The following is a 12,511-nucleotide window of genomic DNA, read 5'->3' as shown; positions in this document are numbered from 1 at the left end:
ATTCGCACCTCCACAGATCTCCAGTATCAGCTCTTGATACTGGTAATGGCTTAAAAGGGCCACCACTTACGGGCTATTTATGCCCGTGCCACCTTTTGGATTGCTTCATCTTCATCTTAACACATTCATAAGGGAGACATCTCCCGTCATGCAGAGTGCATTCGCACCTCCACAGATCTCCAGTATCAGCTCTTGATACTGGTAATGGCTTAAAAGGGCCACCACTTACGGGCTATTCATGCCCGTGCCACCTTTTGGGTGGCTTAATCTTCATCAATAAATCAATCACTTATGCACCATCTGGTCACCATTTGGTCCGGGAGACATCTCCCGTCACGCAGGGTGCAGTCGCACCTCCACAGATCTCCAGTATCATCTATTGATACTGGTGATGGCTCAAAAGGGCCACCACTTACGAGCTATTCATGCCTGTGCCACCTTTTGGGTTTCTTCATCTTAACACATTCATAAGGGAGACATCTCCCGTCATGCAGGGTGCATTCGCACCTCCACAGATCTCCAGTATCAGCTCTTGATACTGGTAATGGCTCATAAGGGCTACCACTTACGGGCTATTTATGCCCGTGCCTCATCTTCATCTTCATCTTAACACATTCATAAGGGAGACATCTCCCGTCATGCAGGGTGCATTCGCACCTCCACAGATCTCCAGTATCAGCTCTTGATACTGGTAATGGCTTAAAAGGGCCACCACTTACGGGCTATTCATGCCCGTGCCACCTTTTGGGTGGCTTAATCTTCATCATCAATCAATCCCCATTTAGATTATGCAGTTCAGTTTTGGTCGCCATATACTATATTTACTATATACTATATATACTATATACTATATACTATATTTGCATGGCTATACCAAAGGAAACAGAGAGTTAGTATAAATGGAATCAAGTCAGAGTGGGAAAATGTTGTAAGTGGAGTGCCTCAAGGCTCTGTCCTGGGACCTCTGTTGTTTATAATATATATAAATGATTTAGATTCAGGTTTGAGTAGCAACATTTGCAAATTTGCCGATGATACGAAAATCGGTAGGGAAATTAATTCGGAGGAGGACTCACTATCACTTCAAGTTGATCTAGATAGGGTTTTGAAATGGTCAAAGGATTGGCAGATGCAGTTTAATGCTGATAAATGTAAAGTTCTGAGGTTAGGTAATGATGATAGAGTTACAAGATACGAGCTAGATGGTGTTGTGATTGCGAAGTCGGATTGCGAAAGGGATCTGGGAGTTATGATTAGTAAGAATTTAAAACAAAAGGATCAATGCATAAATGTTCGTAATAAGGCAAATCGGACACTTGGATTTATTAATCGCAGCGTTAGTAACAAGACACCTGGTGTGGTTCTCAAGCTATATCTTGCTCTAGTTAGGCCCCATTTAGATTATGCAGTTCAGTTTTGGTCGCCATATTATAGAATGGATATAAATTCACTTGAACGTGTCCAGCGTAGGATGACTAAGTTAATTCCCCAAATTAGAAATCTTTCATATGAAGAAAGATTAACAAAGCTTAAGTTGCATTCACTGGAAAGGCGAAGAGTTAGGGGTGACATGATAGAGGTTTACAAGTGGATGAATGGACATAACAAAGGGGACATTAATAGGGTATTAAAAGTATCAACACAAGAGAGAACACGAAACAATGGGTATAAATTGGATAAGTTTAGATTTAGGAAAGACTTGGGTAAATTCTGGTTCAGTAACAGGGTTGTTGATTTGTGGAACCAATTGCCGCGTAACATTGTGGAGGTGGGGTCCCTCGATTGTTTCAAGCATGGGTTGGACAAGTATATGAGTGGGATTGGGTGGTTATAGAATAGGAGCTGCCTCGTATGGGCCAATAGGCCTTCTGCAGTTACCTTTGTTCTTATGTTCTTATGTTCTTATGTTCAAGTTGATCTAGATAGGGTTTTGAAATGGTCAAAGGATTGGCAGATGCAGTTTAATGCTGATAAATGTAAAGTTCTGAGGTTAGGTAATGATGATAGAGTTACAAGATACGAGCTAGATGGTGTTGTGATTGCGAAGTCGGATTGCGAAAGGGATCTGGGAGTTATGATTAGTAAGAATTTAAAACAAAAGGATCAATCAAAAGGATCAGGACCTACCTGGTGTGGTTCTCAAGCTATATGTTGCTCTAGTTAGGCCCCATTTAGATTATGCAGTTCAGTTTTGGTCGCCATATTATAGAATGGATATAAATTCACTTGAACGTGTCCAGCGTAGGATGACTAAGTTAATTCCCCAAATTAGAAATCTTTCATATGAAGAAAGATTAACAAAGCTTAAGTTGCATTCACTGGAAAGGCGAAGAGTTAGGGGTGACATGATAGAGGTTTACAAGTGGATGAATGGACATAACCGGGGGGATATTAATAGGGTATTAAAAGTATCAACACAGGACAGAACACGAAACAATGGGCATAAATTGGATAAGTTTAGATTTAGGAAAGACTTGGGTAAATACTGGTTCAGTAACAGGGTTGTTGATTTGTGGAACCAATTGCCGCGTAACATTGTGGAGGTGGGGTCCCTCGATTGTTTCAAGCACGGGTTGGACAAGTATATGAGTGGGATTGGGTGGTTATAGAATAGGAGCTGCCTCGTATGGGCCAATAGGCCTTCTGCAGTTGCCTTTGTTCTTATGTTCTTATGTTCTTATGTTCAATGCATAAATGTTCGTAATAAGGCAAATCGGACACTTGGATTTATTAATCGCAGCGTTAGTAACAAGACACCTGGTGTGGTTCTCAAGCTATATCTTGCTCTAGTTAGGCCCCATTTAGATTATGCAGTTCAGTTTTGGTCGCCATATTATAGAATGGATATAAATTCACTTGAACGTGTCCAGCGTAGGATGACTAAGTTAATTCCCCAAATTAGAAATCTTTCATATGAAGAAAGATTAACAAAGCTTAAGTTGCATTCACTGGAAAGGCGAAGAGTTAGGGGTGACATGATAGAGGTTTACAAGTGGATGAATGGACATAACCGGGGGGATATTAATAGGGTATTAAAAGTATCAACACAGGACAGAACACGAAACAATGGATATAAATTGGATAAGTTTAGATTTAGGAAAGACTTGGGTAAATACTGGTTCAGTAACAGGGTTGTTGATTTGTGGAACCAATTGCCGCGTAACATTGTGGAGGTGGGGTCCCTCGATTGTTTCAAGCACGGGTTGGACAAGTATATGAGTGGGATTGGGTGGTTATAGAATAGGAGCTGCCTCGTATGGGCCAATAGGCCTTCTGCAGTTACCTTTGTTCTTATGTTCTTATGTTCTTATGTTAGGTAATGATGATAGAGTTACAAGATACGAGCTAGATGGTGTTGTGATTGCGAAGTCGGATTGCGAAAGGGATCTGGGAGTTATGATTAGTAAGAATTTAAAACAAAAGGATCAATGCATAAATGTTCGTAATAAGGCAAATCGGACACTTGGATTTATTAATCGCAGCGTTAGTAACAAGACACCTGGTGTGGTTCTCAAGCTATATGTTGCTCTAGTTAGGCCCCATTTAGATTATGCAGTTCAGTTTTGGTCGCCATATTATAGAATGGATATAAATTCACTTGAACGTGTCCAGCGTAGGATGACTAAGTTAATTCCCCAAATTAGAAATCTTTCATATGAAGAAAGATTAACAAAGCTTAAGTTGCATTCACTGGAAAGGCGAAGAGTTAGGGGTGACATGATAGAGGTTTACAAGTGGATGAATGGACATAACCGGGGGGATATTAATAGGGTATTAAAAGTATCAACACAGGACAGAACACGAAACAATGGGTATAAATTGGATAAGTTTAGATTTAGGAAAGACTTGGGTAAATACTGGTTCAGTAACAGGGTTGTTGATTTGTGGAACCAATTGCCGCGTAACATTGTGGAGGTGGGGTCCCTCGATTGTTTCAAGCACGGGTTGGACAAGTATATGAGTGGGATTGGGTGGTTATAGAATAGGAGCTGCCTTGTATGGGCCAATAGGCCTTCTGCAGTTACCTTTGTTCTTATGTTCTTATGTTCTTATAGCTTAAAAACCACACCAGGAGTCTTGTTACTAACGCTTCGATTAATAAATCCCCGTGTCCTATTCGCCTTATTACGAACATTTATGCATTGATCCTTTTGTTTTAAATTCTTGCTAATCATAACTCCCAGATCCCTTTCGCAGTTCGACTTCGCAATCTCAACACCATCTAGCTCGTATCTTGTAACCCTATCATCATTACCTAACCTCAGAACTTTATATTTATCAGCATTAAACTGCATCTGCCAATCCTTCGACCATTTCAAAACCCTATCTAGATCAACTTGAAGTGATAGTGAGTCCTCCTCCGAATTAATTTCCCTACCGATTTTTGTATCATCGGCAAATTTGCTCAATACCATGAGCTTCTATTTTTTTAATTAGTCTTTCAAGTGGCACTGTATCAAAAGCTTTGCTAAAGTCAAGGTACACAACATCACAATCCTTTCCACTATCAACTGCCTCAACTATGCTGGAATAAAAAGTTAGAAAATTTGTTAAACATGAACGGCCATTTGTAAAACCATGTTGCGACTCATTTCTTAATTTATGTTTTTCAAGATGGAGAGGAATTGTATTTGCAATTATTGATTCAAGTAACTTTCCCACAATAGACGTTAGGCTAATTGGCCGATAGTTTGACGCAAGTGATCTATCTCCTTTCTTAAAAATTGGTACCACATTAGCTACCTTCCATGACTCTGGCACTCTGCCTGACTCTATTGATTTATTAAATATGGTAGACAGTGGCTCGGAAAGCTCCTCTTTGAATTCTTTAAGCACTCTGGCAAACAAGAAAGGAGATAGATCACTTGCGTCAAACTATCGGCCAATTAGCCTAACGTCTATTGTGGGAAAGTTACTTGAATCAATAATTGCAAATACAATTCGTCTCCATCTTGAAAAACATAAATTAATAAATGAGTCGCAACATGGTTTTACAAATGGCCGTTAATGTTTAACAAATTTGCTAACTTTTTATTCCAGCATAGTTGAGGCAGTTGATAGTGGTAAGGATTGTGATGTTTTGTACTTTGACTTTAGCAAAGCTTTTGATACAGTGCCACATGAAAGACTAATTAAAAAAGTAGAAGCTCATGGTATTGGGGTGCTATATTAAGTTGGATTAGGGCATGGCTATTCCAAAGGAAACAGAGAGTTAGTATAAATGGGGTTAAGTCAGAGTGGAATAATGTTGTTAGTGGAGTACCTCGGTGCTCTGTCCTGGGAACACTGTTGTTTATAATATATATAAATGATTTAGATTCAGGTCTGAGTAGCAACATTTGCAAATTTGCCGATGATACGAAAATCGGTAGGGAAATTAATTCAGAGGAGGACTCGCTATCACTTCAAGTTGATCTAGATAGGGTATTGAAATGGTCAAAGGATTGGCAAATGCATTTTAATGCTGATAAATGTAAAGTTCTGAAGCTAGGTAATGATGATAGAGTTACAAGATACGAGCTAGATGGTGTTGAGATTGCGAAGTCGGATTGCGAAAGGGATCTTGGAGTTATGATTATTAAGAATTTCAAACAACTCGATCAATGCATGAATGTTCGTAATAAGGCGAATAGGACACGGGGATTTATTAATCGAAGCGTTAGTAACAAGACTCCTGGTGTGGTTCTTAAGCTATATCTTGCTCTGGTTAGGACCCATTTAGAACTTGCAGTTCAGTTTTGGTCGCCGTATTATAGAATGGATATAAATTCACTTGAAAGTGTCCAACGTAGGATGACTAAATTAATTCCCCAAATTAGAAATCTTTCATATGAAGAAAGATTAACAAAGCTTAAGTTGCATTCACTGGAAAGGTGAAGAGTTAGGGGTGACATAATAGAGGTTTACAATGATAGGTTTACAATTTCCCGTCATGAATGATATTATGACGGGAAATGGGAACAAACCCATTATTTGTATTAGTGCAGGGGGTAATGATGTTGGGCGAGTCAGGAGTGAGGAACTAATACAGAGATTTAGGACAGCCATTGAACTAGTTATGAGCAAATGAGGAATCCCGATCATATGTGGCATTCTTCCAAGAAAGGGAGTGGGAAATGAACATAAGAACATAAGAACATAAGAACAAAGGTAACTGCAGAAGGCCTATTGGCCCATACGAGGCAGCTCCTATTCTATAACCACCCAATCCCACTCATATACTTGTCCAACCCGTGCTTGAAACAATCGAGGGACCCCACCTCCACAATGTTACGCGGCAATTGGTTCCACAAATCAACAACCCTGTTACTGAACCAGTATTTACCCAAGTCTTTCCTAAATCTAAACTTATCCAATTTATATCCATTGTTTCGTGTTCTGTCCTGTGTTGATACTTTTAATACCCTATTAATATCCCCCCGGTTATGTCCATTCATCCACTTGTAAACCTCTATCATGTCACCCCTAACTCTTCGCCTTTCCAGTGAATGCAACTTAAGCTTTGTTAATCTTTCTTCATATGAAAGATGTCTAATTTGGGGAATTAACTTAGTCATCCTACGCTGGACACGTTCAAGTGAATTTATATCCATTCTATAATATGGCGACCAAAACTGAACTGCATAATCTAAATGGGGCCTAACTAGAGCAAGATATAGCTTGAGAACCACACCAGGTGTCTTGTTACTAACGCTGCGATTAATAAATCCAAGTGTCCGATTTGCCTTATTACGAACATTTATGCATTGATCCTTTTGTTTTAAATTCTTACTAATCATAACTCCCAGATCCCTTTCGCAATCCGACTTCGCAATCACAACACCATCTAGCTCGTATCTTGTAACTCTATCATCATTACCTAACCTCAGAACTTTACATTTATCAGCATTAAACTGCATCTGCCAATCCTTTGACCATTTCAAAACCCTATCTAGATCAACTTGAAGTGATAGTGAGTCCTCCTCCGAATTAATTTCCCTACCGATTTTCGTATCATCGGCAAATTTGCAAATGTTGCTACTCAAACCTGAATCTAAATCATTTATATATATTATAAACAACAGAGGTCCCAGGACAGAGCCTTGAGGCACTCCACTTACAACATTTTCCCACTCTGACTTGATTCCATTTATACTAACTCTCTGTTTCCTTTGGTATAGCCATGCCCTAATCCAGCTTAATATAGCACCCCCAATACCATGAGACTCTATTTTTTTAATCAGTCTTTCATGTGGCACTGTATCAAAAGCTTTGCTAAAGTCAAGGTATACAACATCGCAATCCTTACCACTATCAACTGCCTCAACAATGCTAGAATAAAAAGATAACAAATTTGTTAAACATGAACGGCCATTTATAAAACCATGTTGCGACTCAATTATTAATTTATGTTTTTCAAGATGAAGACGAATTTTATTTGCTATTATAGATTCGAGTAACTTTCCCACAATAGACGTTAGGCTAATTGGTCGATAGTTAGACGCAAGTGATCTATCTCCTTTCTTAAAAACTGGTATCACATTAGCAACTTTCCAAAACTCTGGCACTCTGCCTGACTCTATTGATTTATTAAATATGGTTGACAGTGGGTCACAAAGCTCCTCTTTGCATTCTTTAAGCACCCTAGCAAACACTTCATCCGGCCCTGGGGATTTGTTTGGTTTGAGTTTTACTATTTGTTTAAGAACATCCTCCCTGGTAACTGCTAAACTCGTCAACCTGTCCTCGTCCCCACCCACATAGACTTGTTCGGCTGAAGGCATATTGTTAAGTTCCTCTTTAGTAAATACAGATACAAAATATTTATTAAAAATACTACTCATCTCTTCATCACTATCTGTTATTTGACCTGTCTCAGTTTTTAATGGACCTATCCTTTCCCTAGTCTTAGTACGATATAACTGAAAAAAACCCTTTAGGATTTGTCTTTGCTTGCCCTGCTATGCGAACTTCATAGTTTCTTTTTGCTTTCCTTATCTCTTTTTTAACATTTCTAACCAGTTGTACGAATTCCTGTTCTAAAGTGACCTCCCCATTTTTAATCCTTTTGTACCAAGCTCTCTTTTTACCTATAAGGTTCTTCAAATTCTTTGTTATCCACTTTGGGTCATTAGTATACGATCTATTCAATTTGTATGGTATACTACGTTCCTGTGCTTTGTTTAGAATATTCTTAAATAAGTTATATATTGAATCCACATCGAAATCCCCATTTAAGTCACCTATCGCTGGGTTCATGTCTCGCTCCAAGACCGGCCCACACCCCATACCCAAGCCTTTCCAATCAATTTGACCCAAAAAATTTCTTAGGCTATTAAAATCAGCTTTTCGAAAATCTGGCACTTTAACAGAATTTTCTCCTACTGGTCTATTCCATTCTATGCTAAATCTGATTTCTTTGTGATCACTGCTCCCTAGCTCACTCCCTATTTCGATGTCATTAATTTGCGTTTCCCTGTTAGTTAACACTAAATCTAAAATATTATTTTCCCGTGTTGGTTCCTTAATGTGTTGCGTAAGAAAGCAATCGTCAATTAATTCTAGAAAATCTTCTGCTTCACTATTCCCTGTTTTGTTCAACCAGTTTATTCCGCTAAAATTAAAGTCACCCATGACATAAATACTGTTAGATCTAGATGCTCTAGATATTTCAACCCATAGATGCTTTGCTTCCATTCTGTCTAAATTTGGTGGCCTATATATTACTCCTATTATAATATTATTAGCTTTTTCGTTTAATTCAATCCAAATAGTTTCTGTGTGTGGCTCTGTTTTGATTCCCTCTTTGAGACTACATTTCAAATTGTCCCTAACATATATGGCTACTCCACCTCCTCGTCTAATATATCTATCTGTGTGAAATAGTTTAAATCCATATATTTGATATTCAGCTAATAGTTCTCTATTTTCTACATTCATCCACGTTTCGGTAAGTGCAATAATATCTATTTTTTCTGTGCAGACAAGAGCATTTAATTCGTTAATTTTATTTCTTAGACTTCTACTGTTAGTGTAATATACCCTAAGTGAATTGTTATTTTGCGGACCTTCTCTTTCCCTGATCGTTTTGCCAATTCCTTTCTCCCACAAACACATACTTTTATTACCTCCTTCCTCCAAATCAATTCCCATACCTCTATCTACTAACAGTTTAAACCCAAACAAACACCTCTAACCACTTCTTCTAGCGAGTTCGCAACAGCAACAACCCCAGCTCTCGATAGATGCACCCCATCACGAGCATACATTTCATTTCTTCCATAGAAGTGTTCCCAGTTGTCTATGAAAGATATTGCATATGATTTGCAATATCTTTCCAGCCGGCAATTGACACTAAGTGCCCTCGATATCCATTCATTTCCCACTCCCTTTCTTGGAAGAATGCCACATATGATCGGGATTCCTCCCTTGCTCCTAACTAACTCTATGGCTGTTTTATACCTCTGAATCAGTTCCTCACTCCTGACTCGACCAACATCATTTCCTCCCACGCTAATGCAAATAATTGGATTGTTCCCATTACCAGCCATAATATCATTCATGTTGTTTATAATATCACCAATGCCAGCTCCGGGATAGCAAACCCTTAACCTGTTCCCCCTATCTCTAGCACAAAACGTTCTATCCAAATACCTTATCTGGGAATCTCCCACAACTAATGTTTGCTTAGGTACTTCCTTTACTTTCTGAGGGGCCTGCGCTTCCTTTCTCTTCGTTGCTTTCCCTTTTGCGCGATCCACAGTCTCTCCACAGCACTCGTCCTCCAAAACGTCAAATGAATTTGAAGTTGCTATGGCGTTTGAAGGCGGCTTTATCAAAGTCTTCTTAAGGCCCCTGTCTTTCGCAACTCTCCAAGACGAGGTCCCTTTACTGCTGGTTGTCGAATGAATGGATGTCGAGGGCACTTGTTGTCAATTGCCGGCTGGAAAGATATTGCAAATCAAATGCAAAATCTTTCATAGACAACTGGGAACGCTTCTATGGAAGAAATGAAATGTATGCTCGTGATGGGGTGCATGTATCGAGGGCTGGGGTTGTTGCTGTTGCGAACTCGTTGGAACCAGTGGTTAGAGGTGTTTGTTTGGGTTTAAACTGTTAGTAGATAGTGGTATTGGAATTGATTTGGAGGAAGGAGGTAATAAAAGTATGTGTTCGTGGGAGAAAAGAATTGGCAAAATGATCAGGGAAAGAAAATGGCCTCAAAATAACAATCCACCTAAAATATATATTGCACTAACAGTAGAAGTCTAAGAAATAAAATTAATGAATTAAATGCTCTTGTCTGCACAGAAAAAATAGATATTATTGCACTTACCGAAACGTGGATGAACGTAGAAAATAGAGAACTATTAGTATATCAGTTAAATGGATTTAAACTATTTCACACAGATAGATATATTAGACGAGGAGGGGGAGTAGCCATATATGTTAGGGACAATTTGAAATGTAGTCCCAAAGAGGGGATCAAAACTGAGCCACACACAGAAACTATTTGGATAGAATTATACGAAAAAGCAAATAATATTATAATAGGAGATATATATAGGCCACCAAAATTAGACAGAATGGAAGCAAAGCATCTATGGGATGAAATATCTAGAGCATCTAGATCTAACAGTATTTATGTTATGAGTGACTTTAATTTTAGTTGATTAAACTGGGTGAACAAAACAGGGAATAGTGAAGCAGAAGATTTTCTAGAATTAATTGACGATTGCTTTCTTACACAACACATTAAGGAACCAACGCGGGAAAATAGTATTTTAAATTTAGTGTTAACTAACAGGGAAACGCAAATTAATGACATCGAAATAGGGAGTGAGCTAGGGAACAGTGATCACAAAGTAATCAGATTTAGCATTAAATGGAATAGACCTGTAGGAGAAAATTCTGTTAAAGTGCCAGAATTTCGAAAAGCTGATTTTAATAGCCTAAGAAATTTTTTGTGTCAAATAGATTGGAAAGTCTTGGGTATGGGGTGTGGGCCTGTCTTGGAGCGAGACGTGAACCCAGCGATAGGTGACGTAAAAGGGGATTTCGATGTGGATTTAATATATAACTTATTTAGGAATATTCTAAACAAAGCACAGGAACGTAGTATACCATACAAATTGAATAGATCGAATACTAATGACCCAAAGTGGATAACAAATAATTTAAAGAACCTTATAGGTAAAAAGAGAGCTTGGTACAAAAGGATTAAGAATGGGGAAGTCAGTTTAGAACAGGAATTCATACAACTGGTTAGAAATGTTAAAAAAGAGATTAGGAAAGCAAAAAGAAACTATGAAGTTCGCATAGCAGAGCAAGCAAAGTCACATTCTAAAGAGTTTTTTCAGTTATATCGAACTAAGACTAGGGAAAGGATAGGTCCATTAAAATCTGAGACAGGTCAAATAACGGATAATGACAAGGAGATGAGTAGTATTTTTAGCAAATATTTTATATCTGTATTCACTAAAGAAGAACTTAACAATATGCCTTCAGCCGAACAAGTCTATGTGGGTGGGGATGTGGACAGGTTGACTAGTTTAGCAGTTACCAGGGAGGATGTAATTAAACAATTAGAAAAACTAAAACCAAACAAATCCCCAGGGCCGGATGAAGTGTTTGACAGGGTGCTTAAAGAATGCAAAGAGGAGCTTTCCGAGCCACTGTCTACCATATTTAATAAATCAATAGAGTCAGGCAGAGTGCCAGAGTCATGGAAGGTAGCTAATATGGTACCAATTTCTAAGAAAGGAGATAGATCACTTGCGTCAAACTATCGGCCAATTAGCCTAACGTCGATTGTGGGAAAGTTACTTGAATCAATAATTGCAAATACAATTCGTCTCCATCTTGAAAAACATAAATTAATAAATGAGTCGCAACATGGTTTTATAAATGGCCGTTAATGTTTACCAAATTTGCTAACATTTTATTCCAGCATAGTTGAGGCAGTTGATAGTGGTAAGGATTGTGATGTTGTGTACCTTGACTTTAGCAAAGCTTTTGATACAATGCCACATGAAAGACTAATTAAAAAAATAGAAGCTCATGGTATTGGGATGCTATATTAGTTGGATTAGGGCATGGCTATTCCAAAGGAAACAGAGAGTTAGTATAAATGGGGTTAAGTCAGAGTGGGATAATGTTGTTAGTGGAGTACCTCAGGGCTCTGTCCTGGGACCTCTGTTGTTTATAATATATATAAATGATTTAGATTCAGGTCTGAGTAGCAACATTTGCAAATTTGCCGATGATACGAAAATCGGTAGGGAAATTAATTCGGAGGAGGACTCGCTATCACTTCAAGTTGATCTAGATAGGGTATTGAAATGGTCAAAGGATTGGCAAATGCAGTTTAATGCTGATAAATGTAAAGTTCTGAGGCTACGTAATGATGATAGAGTTACAAGATACGAGCTAGATGGTGTTGAGATTGCGAAGTAGGATTGTGAAAGGGATCTTGGAGTTATGATTATTAAGAATTTAAAACAAAAGGATCAATGCATGAATGTTCGTAATA

The sequence above is a fragment of the Procambarus clarkii genome, chromosome 39 (genome assembly GCF_040958095.1).
Source record: "Procambarus clarkii isolate CNS0578487 chromosome 39, FALCON_Pclarkii_2.0, whole genome shotgun sequence".
NCBI lineage: Eukaryota > Metazoa > Arthropoda > Malacostraca > Decapoda > Cambaridae > Procambarus > Procambarus clarkii.
Note: the sequence above shows the minus strand (reverse complement) of the source record.